The sequence below is a fragment of the Macaca nemestrina genome, chromosome 13 (genome assembly GCF_043159975.1).
Source record: "Macaca nemestrina isolate mMacNem1 chromosome 13, mMacNem.hap1, whole genome shotgun sequence".
Lineage (NCBI taxonomy): Eukaryota > Metazoa > Chordata > Mammalia > Primates > Cercopithecidae > Macaca > Macaca nemestrina.
Genome location: NC_092137.1, coordinates 55627315 through 55638369, shown reverse-complemented (window position 1 = coordinate 55638369; position 11055 = coordinate 55627315). Strand labels below are relative to the sequence as shown.

At 43.3% G+C, this 11055-nt stretch overlaps 1 long non-coding RNA gene across 1 annotated transcript; it reads right to left on the bottom strand.

Annotated features, from left to right (window-relative positions):
- Positions 1-33: 33 nt before the first annotated feature.
- Positions 34-10997, bottom strand: LOC139357851 (uncharacterized). The gene is made up of 3 exons (XR_011611737.1): positions 10924-10997; positions 876-974; positions 34-225 (listed from the first exon to the last, which is right to left on the bottom strand). It is a non-coding gene; the product is annotated as an uncharacterized lncRNA (long non-coding RNA).
- Between the last annotated feature and the right edge of the window lie 58 nt (positions 10998-11055).

Sequence of the window (11055 nt, the reverse complement as noted above, 5' to 3'; positions counted from 1 at the left end):
GCCAGGAGGGATCTCGGCCGATGCCGGCAGCTTGGTGCTGGTGCCTGCTGGAGGCGGGTCCGCCCTGTCCGAGCGCCTCGCCCACTGGTCCCTGAACATCGTCCGCTGAGGGCACCGGCTTGCGAAGGCCTGCGGGAGCTCTCATCAGGCGCCTTGCTGCGGCGGGGCCTGCGATCTCACAGCCCTCCCTGATCCCACTTCAGGTTTCCCAGATCGCCGTATCTTCTGTTGAGGGTTTGGGAGTTTTGGGGGTTTTTTTTGTTTTTCGGGACGTAGCCTCGCTTTGTCACCCAGGCTGGAGTGCAGTGGCGCGATCGCGACTCACTGCAACCTCCGCCTGCCGGGCTCAAGTGATTCTCCCGCCTCAGCCTCCCAAGTAGCTGGGATTACTGGCGCCAGCAACTACGCCCGTCTAATTTTTGTACTTTTTGTAGGGACAGGGTCTCGCCTTGTTGTCCAGGTTGGTCACGAACTCCTGGGCTCAAGCGATCCTCCAACCTCCCAAAGTGTTGGGGTTACAGGCCTGAACCACCGCTTCCGGCCGCTTTTATTGTTTAAACCGCAGGTAGGCAGTGCACGGTGGCTGACGTCTGTAATCCCAACACTTTGGGAGGCTGAGGCAGGTGGATCGCTCAGAGCCCATAGTTTGAGACCCGCCTAGGCAACATGAGACCCTGTCTCTAAAAATAAATAAATAATCATTAGTCAATCACACCCACATAGTAACTCCCAGATTAGGGAGTGTGGAGGGGGCCCAGATCCACATTGTTCTAAGGCTTTTCAACTTTTATTGTAAATTATAATTTTACATTTTACCCTTTCTGACAGTTCTTATTATTGATCTAAGAATAATTGACTGTGCCACTATGACTCACCTTTTTCCAAGGTAGTTTGACTACCTCCAGGTAGTTTTAAGCTATCTTGGTGTTTTCAGCTATAAAAAGTAAAGTAGCAGTTCCTCTTCAAAGACTTTCCTTAGGAATAAATAGTAACTTATCTTAGATGCAAAATTTATTCAAAGACCCGTGCTAACATTTTTAAATATCTGCTAGCCGTAATAAAGAAATCAATGTGCTTTAAGTTCTTAACTTCCACAATTTAGCCTAAATATTTGCCCTGGTATGCTTATATTGGTCCAAGCAAGCATTAGGTCATAGTGTATTCCTCTTCCCTATTTAAAAGTGTTCTTATCTTTCTCAGCATTCCATAAGTTACTTCCTCCTTCCTTTGTTCTCCTCTACCTTTGCCTCTTTTAAAAAGTTCTAAGTTGCTAGCCAATTGGGGCAAATACAGAATGTGACCTCCCTTTCCAGCCAATGGAAACTGGACACCCCAGTAGAGTGGATGTGTCAGGTTATAAATGACGCTGTCACCTTTGCTGGGTGTACTCTTCTGGCAAAACTGCTGGTGAGTGTACCCTTTCTGCAGAAGTAAAAATAGCCTTACTAAATAAATTAATGTTCAAGTGCTGTTTCTTTATGGCAGCGGGGAACAAGCATTTCAAACACAGCTATCCTGGGACACACTCCCCACATGTGTGAGTCCTGGAATTCCACCTTAGGAGTTCATTTATGAATTTAGATTAAGGCTCAAATCCCAGATAACAGGTAGATATACCTAGGGACATTTAACCTTAGTGAATGGGTCATTTCTGGGGTGCAAACTGAACGGGGGGAGAAGGAACCCTCTTAAGACACAGTAAAATGTCTTAGTCCTTACCCGCAGCCCTGGAGGAAGCTACAAAAGAGGAGGAATTCAAAGTCAACCTCACAGTTTCACCCAAAATTGGCCTTGGATAGCACAATATTAAAATGTCTCAGTTTAACCTACCTCTTTAATTATTAAATCATGGTTTCCCTTCAAAAACTCCATCTAATTCTGTGATCTCTGATTATAGAATCAACAGGCCACACTTCCCATGGTCTACTAAATTCAGATCAACAACAAAAGCGACATATCACATTACAGAGGATTTAGAAAACAGGAAAGTGGGGAAAGATCATTCAGACTTTCATGGTGTTCATGCAATGTTATTGCCATTTTGGTGGCAATCTTTCCAGTCTTGTTTCCTTTATTCTTGCTATTTTGGCTATACATAATGATTTTTTCAGATAGTTGAAACTTCCTACATATTAAATTTTGTGTCTTGCCTTTTTATTACTTATAAGCATTTTCCTCTGTTGCCACAGTGTCTTTCTTTAATATATATTGTGTAGCTGGATCATATTAGCTATTATGTTTTGTTTTTGTTTTGAGACAGGGTTGCTCTCTGTCACCCAGGCTGGAGTACAGTGGCATGATCTCCACTCACTGCAACCTCTGCCTCCCAGATTCAAGCGATTCTCCTGCCTCAGCTTCCCAAGTATCTGGGATTACAGGCGCACACCACCATGCCTGGCTAATTTTTCTATTTTTAGTAGAGATGGGGTTTCACCATGTTGGCCAGGCTGGTCTTGAACTCCTTACCTCAAGTGATCCGCCCACCTCGGCCTCCCAAAGTGCCCAGAGCCACTGAGCCCTGCTGATATTAGCCATTACTTTCAAGGGCAAAAACCGCGATTACTTTTGCACCAATCTAATAATTTTCTTAACCATTTCCATATGGTGGACATCCTTGTTGTTAATGAATCATGATGTTCTAAATTGCTTTCCAAAAATTATTCTAATGTATAATTAGCAATGTATGAATTAATCTACTTTACTATATTTTTGCCCAAATTTGCAGAATATAATTTTTAATTTTCAAATTTAATAGACAAATTTTCTTTTCTTTTTTCTTTTTTTTTTTTTTTTTTGAGATGCAGTCTCTCTCTGCCACCCAGGCTGGAATGCAGTAGGGTGATCTCGGCTCACTGCAAGCTCCACCTCCCGGGTTCACGCCACCTCAAGCGAATCACCTGAGGTCAGGAGTTTGAGACCCGCCTGGCCAACATGGTGAACTCTTGTCTCCATTAAAAATACAAAAAATAGCTGGGCGTGGTGGCGCATACCCATAGCCTCTCTTCTCGGGAGGCTGAGGCAGGAGAATCGCTTGAACCAGGGAGGCAGAGGTTGCAGTGAGCCGAGATCACACCACTACACTCCATCCTGGGCGACAGATGGAGACGCTGTCAAAAAATAAAAAGGAAAGAAAAAAAAAAAGGAAAAAGGGAGGGAAGGAAGGAAGGAGGAAAGGAAAGAAGAAAGGAAGGGAGGAAAAAGTGAAACCTGTCTCAAAAAAAAAAAAGGCAATAACTAGTTAACTGGTCATACATAATACAATTTCCTTCTTTTTTTGAGATGGAGTCTCGCTCTGTCACCCAGGCTAGAGTGCAGTGGCACAATCTCAGCTCACTACAAGCTCTGCCTCCTGGGTTCACGCCATTCTCCTGCCTAAGCCTCCCAAGTAGCTGGGATCACAGGCGCCCGCCACCACGCCCGGCAAATTTTTTATATTATTTAGTAGAGATGGGGTTTCACCGTGTTAGCCAGGATGATCTAGACCCCTGACCTCATGATCCGCCCGCCTCGGCCTCCCAAAGTGCTGGGATTACAGGCGTGAGCCACCGCACCCGGCCCCAGTTTCCTTCTAATTAAACCATAAAATAGGTAAACACATTGCTTGCCTGCCTGGGAAAACACTAGTTTCACGCAATGTGAACAAAACCTACACAGTAGACGACAACTGGGTTAAGCAGAGAAGGAGCATGTTTTTTTTCTTTTCCATTGACTTTAAAACACCCATTTAAAATTCTGTGGTTATAAGGAAGCTTTACCTTGGACAAGCACTGTTTACAGAAGACACAGCTGAGCCCCAAGCTGTGCTATAAACTCCCAATGTGTAACTCCTGAGAGCCACAATTACTGCAATTCAGGAAGCGTGCAGAAGGAGGTCAGGTGAGCAAGACCTGCCCTGAGTTGTTCTTTAAATCACACTTAATTTTCTGGGTCTACCTAGACCACTAAATTAATGAATAGAGTCATATATTCAGGGGTTTTTTCATTTGTTTTTCATTTTTTGTTTTTGTTTTGAGATGGAGTCTTGTCACCCAGGCTGGAGTGCAGTGATGCAATCTCAGCTCACAGCAACCTCCACCTCACTGGTTCAAGTGATTCTCCCACCTCAGCCTTCCAAGTAGCTGGAATTACAGGTGCCCGCCACCACGCCTGGCTAATTTTTGTATTTAGTAGAGATGGGGTTTCACCATGTTAGTGAGGTTGGTCTCAAACTCCTGACCTCAGGTGATCCACCCGCCTCGGCCTCCCAAAGTGCTGGGATTACAGGCGTGAGCCACTGCACCTGGCCATATATTCAATATTATTACAGGGTCTGCAGGTGGTTCTCATAGCAACCCAAGAAAACTGACTTCCACACAAAAGTACTAAAACAGAGATATTTTTCCTGCTTTGCATGTATGGACTACGGATATTTTAAGTTGTGGATTTCAGTGACTGGTTCGACTGGATTAGGTTTGTGGGAACTACATTGGAATTTCTGTCCTAGTCTTACTGGCCAAGAGAAATTTCCTGTGATTTTAATGCTTTAATTAACTTGCAAGTGAAATATATTTGCATAAATTTTAATAAAAATATTAAGTTGAGATCAGAAATCACATATTATTCCTCTATCCCTGCTGGATGGATTTACCTACTGATGGTAAATGCTGATTTGAGTAAATGTCAATAAATATATTTTGGAATGTGTTGGCTTTAAGAACAAAAAGGGCCAGTTCAATTAAAAACAAACTCATATTCAGTATTTTTACCAAACATAAAATAAGTGTCTTTTCTAACAAGTTGCATGCATTTTTTTTTTTTTTTTTTTTTTTTGAGACGGAGTCTCACTCTGTTGCTCAGGCTGTAGTGCAGTAATGCAATCTGGGCTCGCTGCAACCTCTGCCTCCTGGGTTCAAGTGATTCTCCTGCCTCAGCCTCCTGAGTAGCTGGGATTACAGGCGCCTGCCATTGCGCCACCTAGCTAATTTTTGTATTTTTAGTAGAGACGGGATTTCACCGTGTTAGCCAGGATGATCTTGATCTCCTGACCTCGTGATCCACCCGCCTCAGTCTCCCAAAGTGTTGGGATTACAGGTGTGAGTCATTGCGCCCAGCCCCCTATTTTTTTAAATAAATGTTTTAATATTACACTTTAAAAATAAAGACAAGTTAACAACATATATATAGTTAAAAAAATTAGACCACATATGAAGATACAAAAATTTAAATCACAGGTGTATAAAAATATTCACATTGCACACATAATGTACATACTCTAATGCTGTTTATTTCTAAAAGAGTGTTTTGTTTTGTTTTGTTTTGAGACAAGGTCTTGCTCTGTGATGCCCAGGCTGGAATGCAGTGGTGTGATCATAGCTTACTGCAGCCTTGACCTCCTGGGCTCAAGCAATTCTCCCACCTCAGCCTTCCAAGTATATGGGAATACAGGCACACACCACTGCACTCAACTAATTTTGTATATTTTTAGTTTTTGTAGAGATGGGGGTCTCCCTATGTTGCTCAGGCTGGTAATGCTATTTATTTCTAATTTTTCTAATCAAGACAGAATTATATATTTTATAATCTGCTTTTCTGTTTTCATCTGAGTCCATGTCAACAGATCTACTTTATTACTTATAATGGCTATATAATATTCCATTTACATATCCAACTCCAAATTTGGAAATATCCAATGTCCAATGACCTAAATGTTAGTCATTTCCAAATTTTCAATATAATTACAAATAAGGCTATGATAAGTGTATTTCTCTTTCTCAGCGTATGTGTATATATATATATACACACACACACATATACACACACACACATATATATGCACATATATATACACACATATATGCATAACTGTTTCATGTATTCCTTAGAATACCAATAATTTGCAAAGTTACACAGTTTACACATTTTTTTGGTTGTTTTGTTTTGTTTTGTGAGACAGGGTCTCCCTCTGTCACCCAGGCTGGATTACAGTGGCGTGATCTCGGCTCACTGCAACCTCAGCCTCCCACACAATCCTCTCACCTCAGCCTCCCAAGTAGCTGGGACTACAGGTACACACCACTATACCCAGCTAATTTTATTTTTAGTAGAGACAGGGTTTCGCCATTTTGGCCAGGCTAGTCTTGAACTCCTGGCTTCAAGTGATCCTTCTGCCTTGGCCTCCCAAAGTGCTGGGATTATAGGCATGAGCCACTGCACCTGGCCAATTTCCATTATATATTGTTGAAAAGGCAAAAGGCAGCATTTACTGTATGAATCCCATTTATATAAGATTGTATGCATATATATATATATTTATTATTATTATAATTATTTTAGGCAAAGTCTTGCCCTATTGCCCAGGCTGGAGGGCAGTGGCACAATCTCGGCTCACTGCAACCTCTGCCTCGTGGGTTCAAGCAATTCTGCCTCAGCCTTCTGAGTGGCTGGGATTACAGGCAGCCACCGCACCTGGCTAATTTTTGTATTTTTAGTAGAGACGGGGTTTCACCGTGTTGGCCAGGCTGGTCTTGAACTCCTGACCTCAGGTGATCCGCCTGCCTTAGCCTTCCAAAGTGCTGGGATTACAGGCTTGAGCCACCAAATATACATTGTATCTGTAGGTATATTTATGCATGTTTTAGGATATCCTTCCTTCCTTCCTTCCTTCCTTCCTTCCTTCCTTCCTTCCTTCCTTCCTTCCTTCCTTCTTTCCTCCCTCCCTCCCTCCATATTTTTTCCTTCCTTCCTCCCTCTCTCCTTTCCTTCCTTCCTTCCTTTTAGAGTCAGGGTCTCACTCTGTCACTCAGGCTGGAGTGCAGTGGCATGATCATAGCTCATTGCAAGCTCGAAATCCTGGCTTCAAGTGATTCTCCCACCTTGGCCTCCAGAGTAGCATAGAACTGCAGGTGCATACCACCATGCCCAGTTAATTTTTTTTTTTTTTTTTTTTTGTAGAGAAGAGTCTTCCCATGTTGCCCAGGTCTCAAACTCCTGGTCTCAAGCAATCCTGTGGCCTCAGCCTCCCAAAGTGCTGGTATTACAGGTGTGAGCCACTGCGTCTGGTCCTTTCTTTTTTAAATCAACTTTTTTTTGTTTGTTTGAGACAGAGTTTCACTCTTGTTGCCCAGGCTGGAGTGCAGTGGCGCGATCTCAGCTCACTGAAACCCCTGCCTCTCAGGTTCAAGCGATTCTCCTGCCTCAGCCTCCCGAGTAGCTGGGATTACAGGCATGTGCCACAATGCCAGGCTAATTTTGTATTTGTAGTAGAGATGGGGTTTCTCCATGTTGGTTAGGCTGGTCTTGAACTCCTGACCTCAGGTGATCCACCCACCTTGGCCTCCCAAAGTGTTGGGATTACAGGCGTGAGGCACTGCACCCAGCAATCAACCTTTTAATTTTAGAATAATTTTAGATTGCAGAAAAGTTGCTGAGATAGTGGAGAGTTCCCATGTGCCCTTTACCCAATTTTGTTAACATCTTACATTAACCATGATACACTTGTGAGAATTAAGAAATTAACATTGAGGTATTACTGTTAACTAAACTACAGACATTATTCAGATTTTACCAGTTTTCCCACTAATGTGCTTTTCTGTTACAGGATTCTATCCAGGATACCATATTGCATTGAGTTGTTATGTCTCCTTAGTCTCTTCTGATCTGTAACAGTTTCTGAGTCCTTTCTTGCTTTTCCTAACCTTGACAGCTTTGAAGAGTACTGGTCAGGTATTTTGTAGAAGGCTCTTTAATTCGGTTTCTCTGATGCTTTCCCCATGATTAGAGTAGGGTTGTGGGTTTTTGAAAAGGATATTACAGGGGTAAAGTGTCCTCATCACATCATTTCGTGTGGGGGTGTCCATGATATTAACACGACATTGCAGGTGATGTTCACCTTGATCACTTGGTCAATGCATTGTCTGCCAAGTTTCTCCACTGTAAAGTTATTAATTTCCCCTTTCCATACTGTGTTCTTTTTTTTTTTTCTTCTGAGACGGAGTCTTGCTTTGTCGCCCAGGCTACAGTGCAGTGGCACTCGGCTCACCACAACCTCCACCTCCTGGGTTCAAGCGATTCTCCTGCCTCAGCCTCCTGAGTAGCTGGGATTACAGGTGCATGCCACCATGCCTGGCTAATTTTTAGGAGAGACAGCGTTTCACCATGTTGGTCAGGCTGGTCTCGAACTCCTGACCTCATGATCCATCCGCCTCAGCCTCCCAAAGTGCTAGGATTACAGGTGTGAGCCACTGCACCCGGCCTCCATACTGTATTCTTTGGAAGCAAGTTAGTAAGTCCAGCCCACACTAAGGTGGAGATGAATTAATCTTCACTTCCTAGTGAAGGTTTTATATATATGCATATATATATAAAAGTTGGCATCTTCTGTAAGGAAGATTTGTTCCTTCTCTATTTATGTATTTATTCTATTATTTATTTATATTAGTATGAACATATGTATACTTAGTTGATACTTTTGGTTATAATCTAGTACTGTTATTTTGCTGCTCAAATATTTCCAGCTTTGGCCATTGGGAGCTCTTTCAGGTTGGCTTCTCTGTTCCTTGAACTGTTTTTATTCTCTCTCTGTCTCTCTCTTTTTTTTTTTGCCACTTTCTATATTTTGGTATATTGCTTTAATTTTCTGCATTAGCATGATTAGAAAATCTTAATGATTAGAACATTAGAGGAACATAGAGGCATAGATGGTTATTTTCACCTTAATATTGTGGAAAAATGACCTGGCAACTACTTTGATGGTTTACCAACTGATTTCTGGTTGTTTCTCAACTGCCTTGCAAGGCAAGTAAGACAGCAAAGAATTACTTCTCACACAAATTAAACTTCAGTAGATATCTGAGAGCGGTAGGTAAAATGATAGCGATTGGAATAAACTTCAATAGTTTTCAAGTGTTGTTAGGTTCAGTTAAAAAAAATTTCCAGGCCCAGTGCAGTGGCTCACACCTGGAATTCTAGCACTTTGGGAGGCCGAGGCGGGCGGATCACTTGAGATCAGGAGTTCAAAACTGGGCAGGCCAATTGTACTAAAAATACAAAAAAATTAGCCGGGCATGGTGGCAGACATCTGTAATCCCAGCTACCTGGAAGCTGAGGCAGGAGAATCGCTTGAACGTGGGAGGTGGAGGCTGCAGTGGGCTGAAATTGTGCCATTCAACCTGCGCCACAGAGTGAGATCCTATCTCAAAAAAAGAAAAAAAAAAATGTCCAGGAGAGAAGTTTGCATTAAATCATTCAGTAACACCGATTGCACACCTTTGTAGTAGGCATTGGGAAGGTGGGGGAAAAAAAGAGGGTGGTAGGTTGGGGTGGGGGCATGAGTTAGGAGGTAAGATGATGGCAAGTATGCTTTTGAGTAATGAACTTCTGTACAATACCAATTACCTAGGGGAGTGGTAGATCTTAAAGACAAAGATTAATTGATTGATTTTGTTTTCTTCTCAAATTCCTTTTACCAAAAGACACAGATAATAAAACAATATTTATATTTGAGAGGTGGTGATGGTTGTGGTCAAAAGGACCAGCTGAAAGACATAATGTCCAAGCAAGGTGAGGGAAAGCTCTGGGGGCAGGCTGTAATAACCATAACAGCAAACACTTACTATGAACCAGGCACTATTTATCAACAGTTTATCAACCCATTAAAAGCTTATTACAGCCGGGCGCAGCAGCTCATGCCTGTAATCCCAGCACTTTAGGAGGCTGAGGTGGGCAGTCACCTGAGGCCAGGAGTTCCAGACCAGCCTGGCCAACATGGTGAATTAGCAGGGTGTGGTGGTGTGCGCCTGTAATCTCAGCCAAGCAAGAGGCTGAGGGGGGAGAATCACTTGAACCCAGGAGGCGGAGGTTGGTTGCAATGAGCCGAGATCGCACCATTGAGCTCCAGCTTGGGCGACACAGTGAGACTGTCTCAAAAAAACAAAAAACAGTCTGGGAGCGGGGGCTCACGCCTGTAATCCCAGCACTTTGGGAGGCCGATGTGGGCGGATCACCTGAGATAGGGAGTTCGAGACCAGCCTGATCAACATGGAGAAACTCCGTCTTTACTAAAAACACAAAATTAGCCAGACGTGGTGGCGCATGCCTGTAATCCCAGCTACTCGGGAGGCTGAGGCAGGACAATTGCTTGAACGCAGGAGGCAGAGGTTGCGGTGAGCTGAGATCGCGCCATTGCACTCCAGCTTGGGCAACAAGAGAGAAACTCCGTCTCAAAAACAAAAAGAAACAAAAACAAAACAAAAACCGTATTACAATCCTGTGAACTAGCTACTGTCATTACTATAATGTAGATGAACAAACTGGGACATGGACAGTTGACAAGACATCCCCAACCACACACTAGAAATGAGCTGGGATAGGAAATCAGACACTCTGACTCTATTACTCCAAATGCCATACATACAAGCTGACTTCCGAAAAAAGAGAAAGTACTGTTCGCACAATACTAACTGGTTCTACGGCCACTGTTTCCTTGCATTTCTTTTTTCCTTCTTGTTAGGAACACGTATCTTTGAAGGAGGTATCATTTCTCCCACAGTTCTCCATTTAACGTTTCCTCGAGTGCAAGCACCACCGAGGCCACACACAGCCCCAGAGTAGAAGTAATTTGCTTCCTAGAAACCCTCATTGTATCCAGATTCCCTCCCAGAGGAGCCATCAGTTCTCATGGGTGGCACTTTTTTCTCCAGCTGATTACACTTTTTTTCTGTATCAGTTAATTTTTCCAACTTCTAATTGAATAAAGGCAGTTTTCTTAAAAAAAAAAAAAAAGCGAAAAACGGAAAGGAAGGAAGAGGAAAGAAAGGAAGGAAGAAATGAAGGAAGTAAGGAAAGAAACGAGAGGGACAGAAAGAGAAAAAGGAAAGAGAGAAAGAAAGGAAAGGAAAACAAGAAATGGAAGGGACCTGCAGAAACGATTCACCACGCGCGGCTGACCCTGGGAGGAGCCACAGGTTGAACGAGCGCCTCCCAGGCTGGACGCCCGCTGCGAACACCGCAGACAGTCCCACCCCGGGCGGCTACAGCGACTCTTCTGAATTCCGGAAAGAACCTTTTCCAGCGGGACCG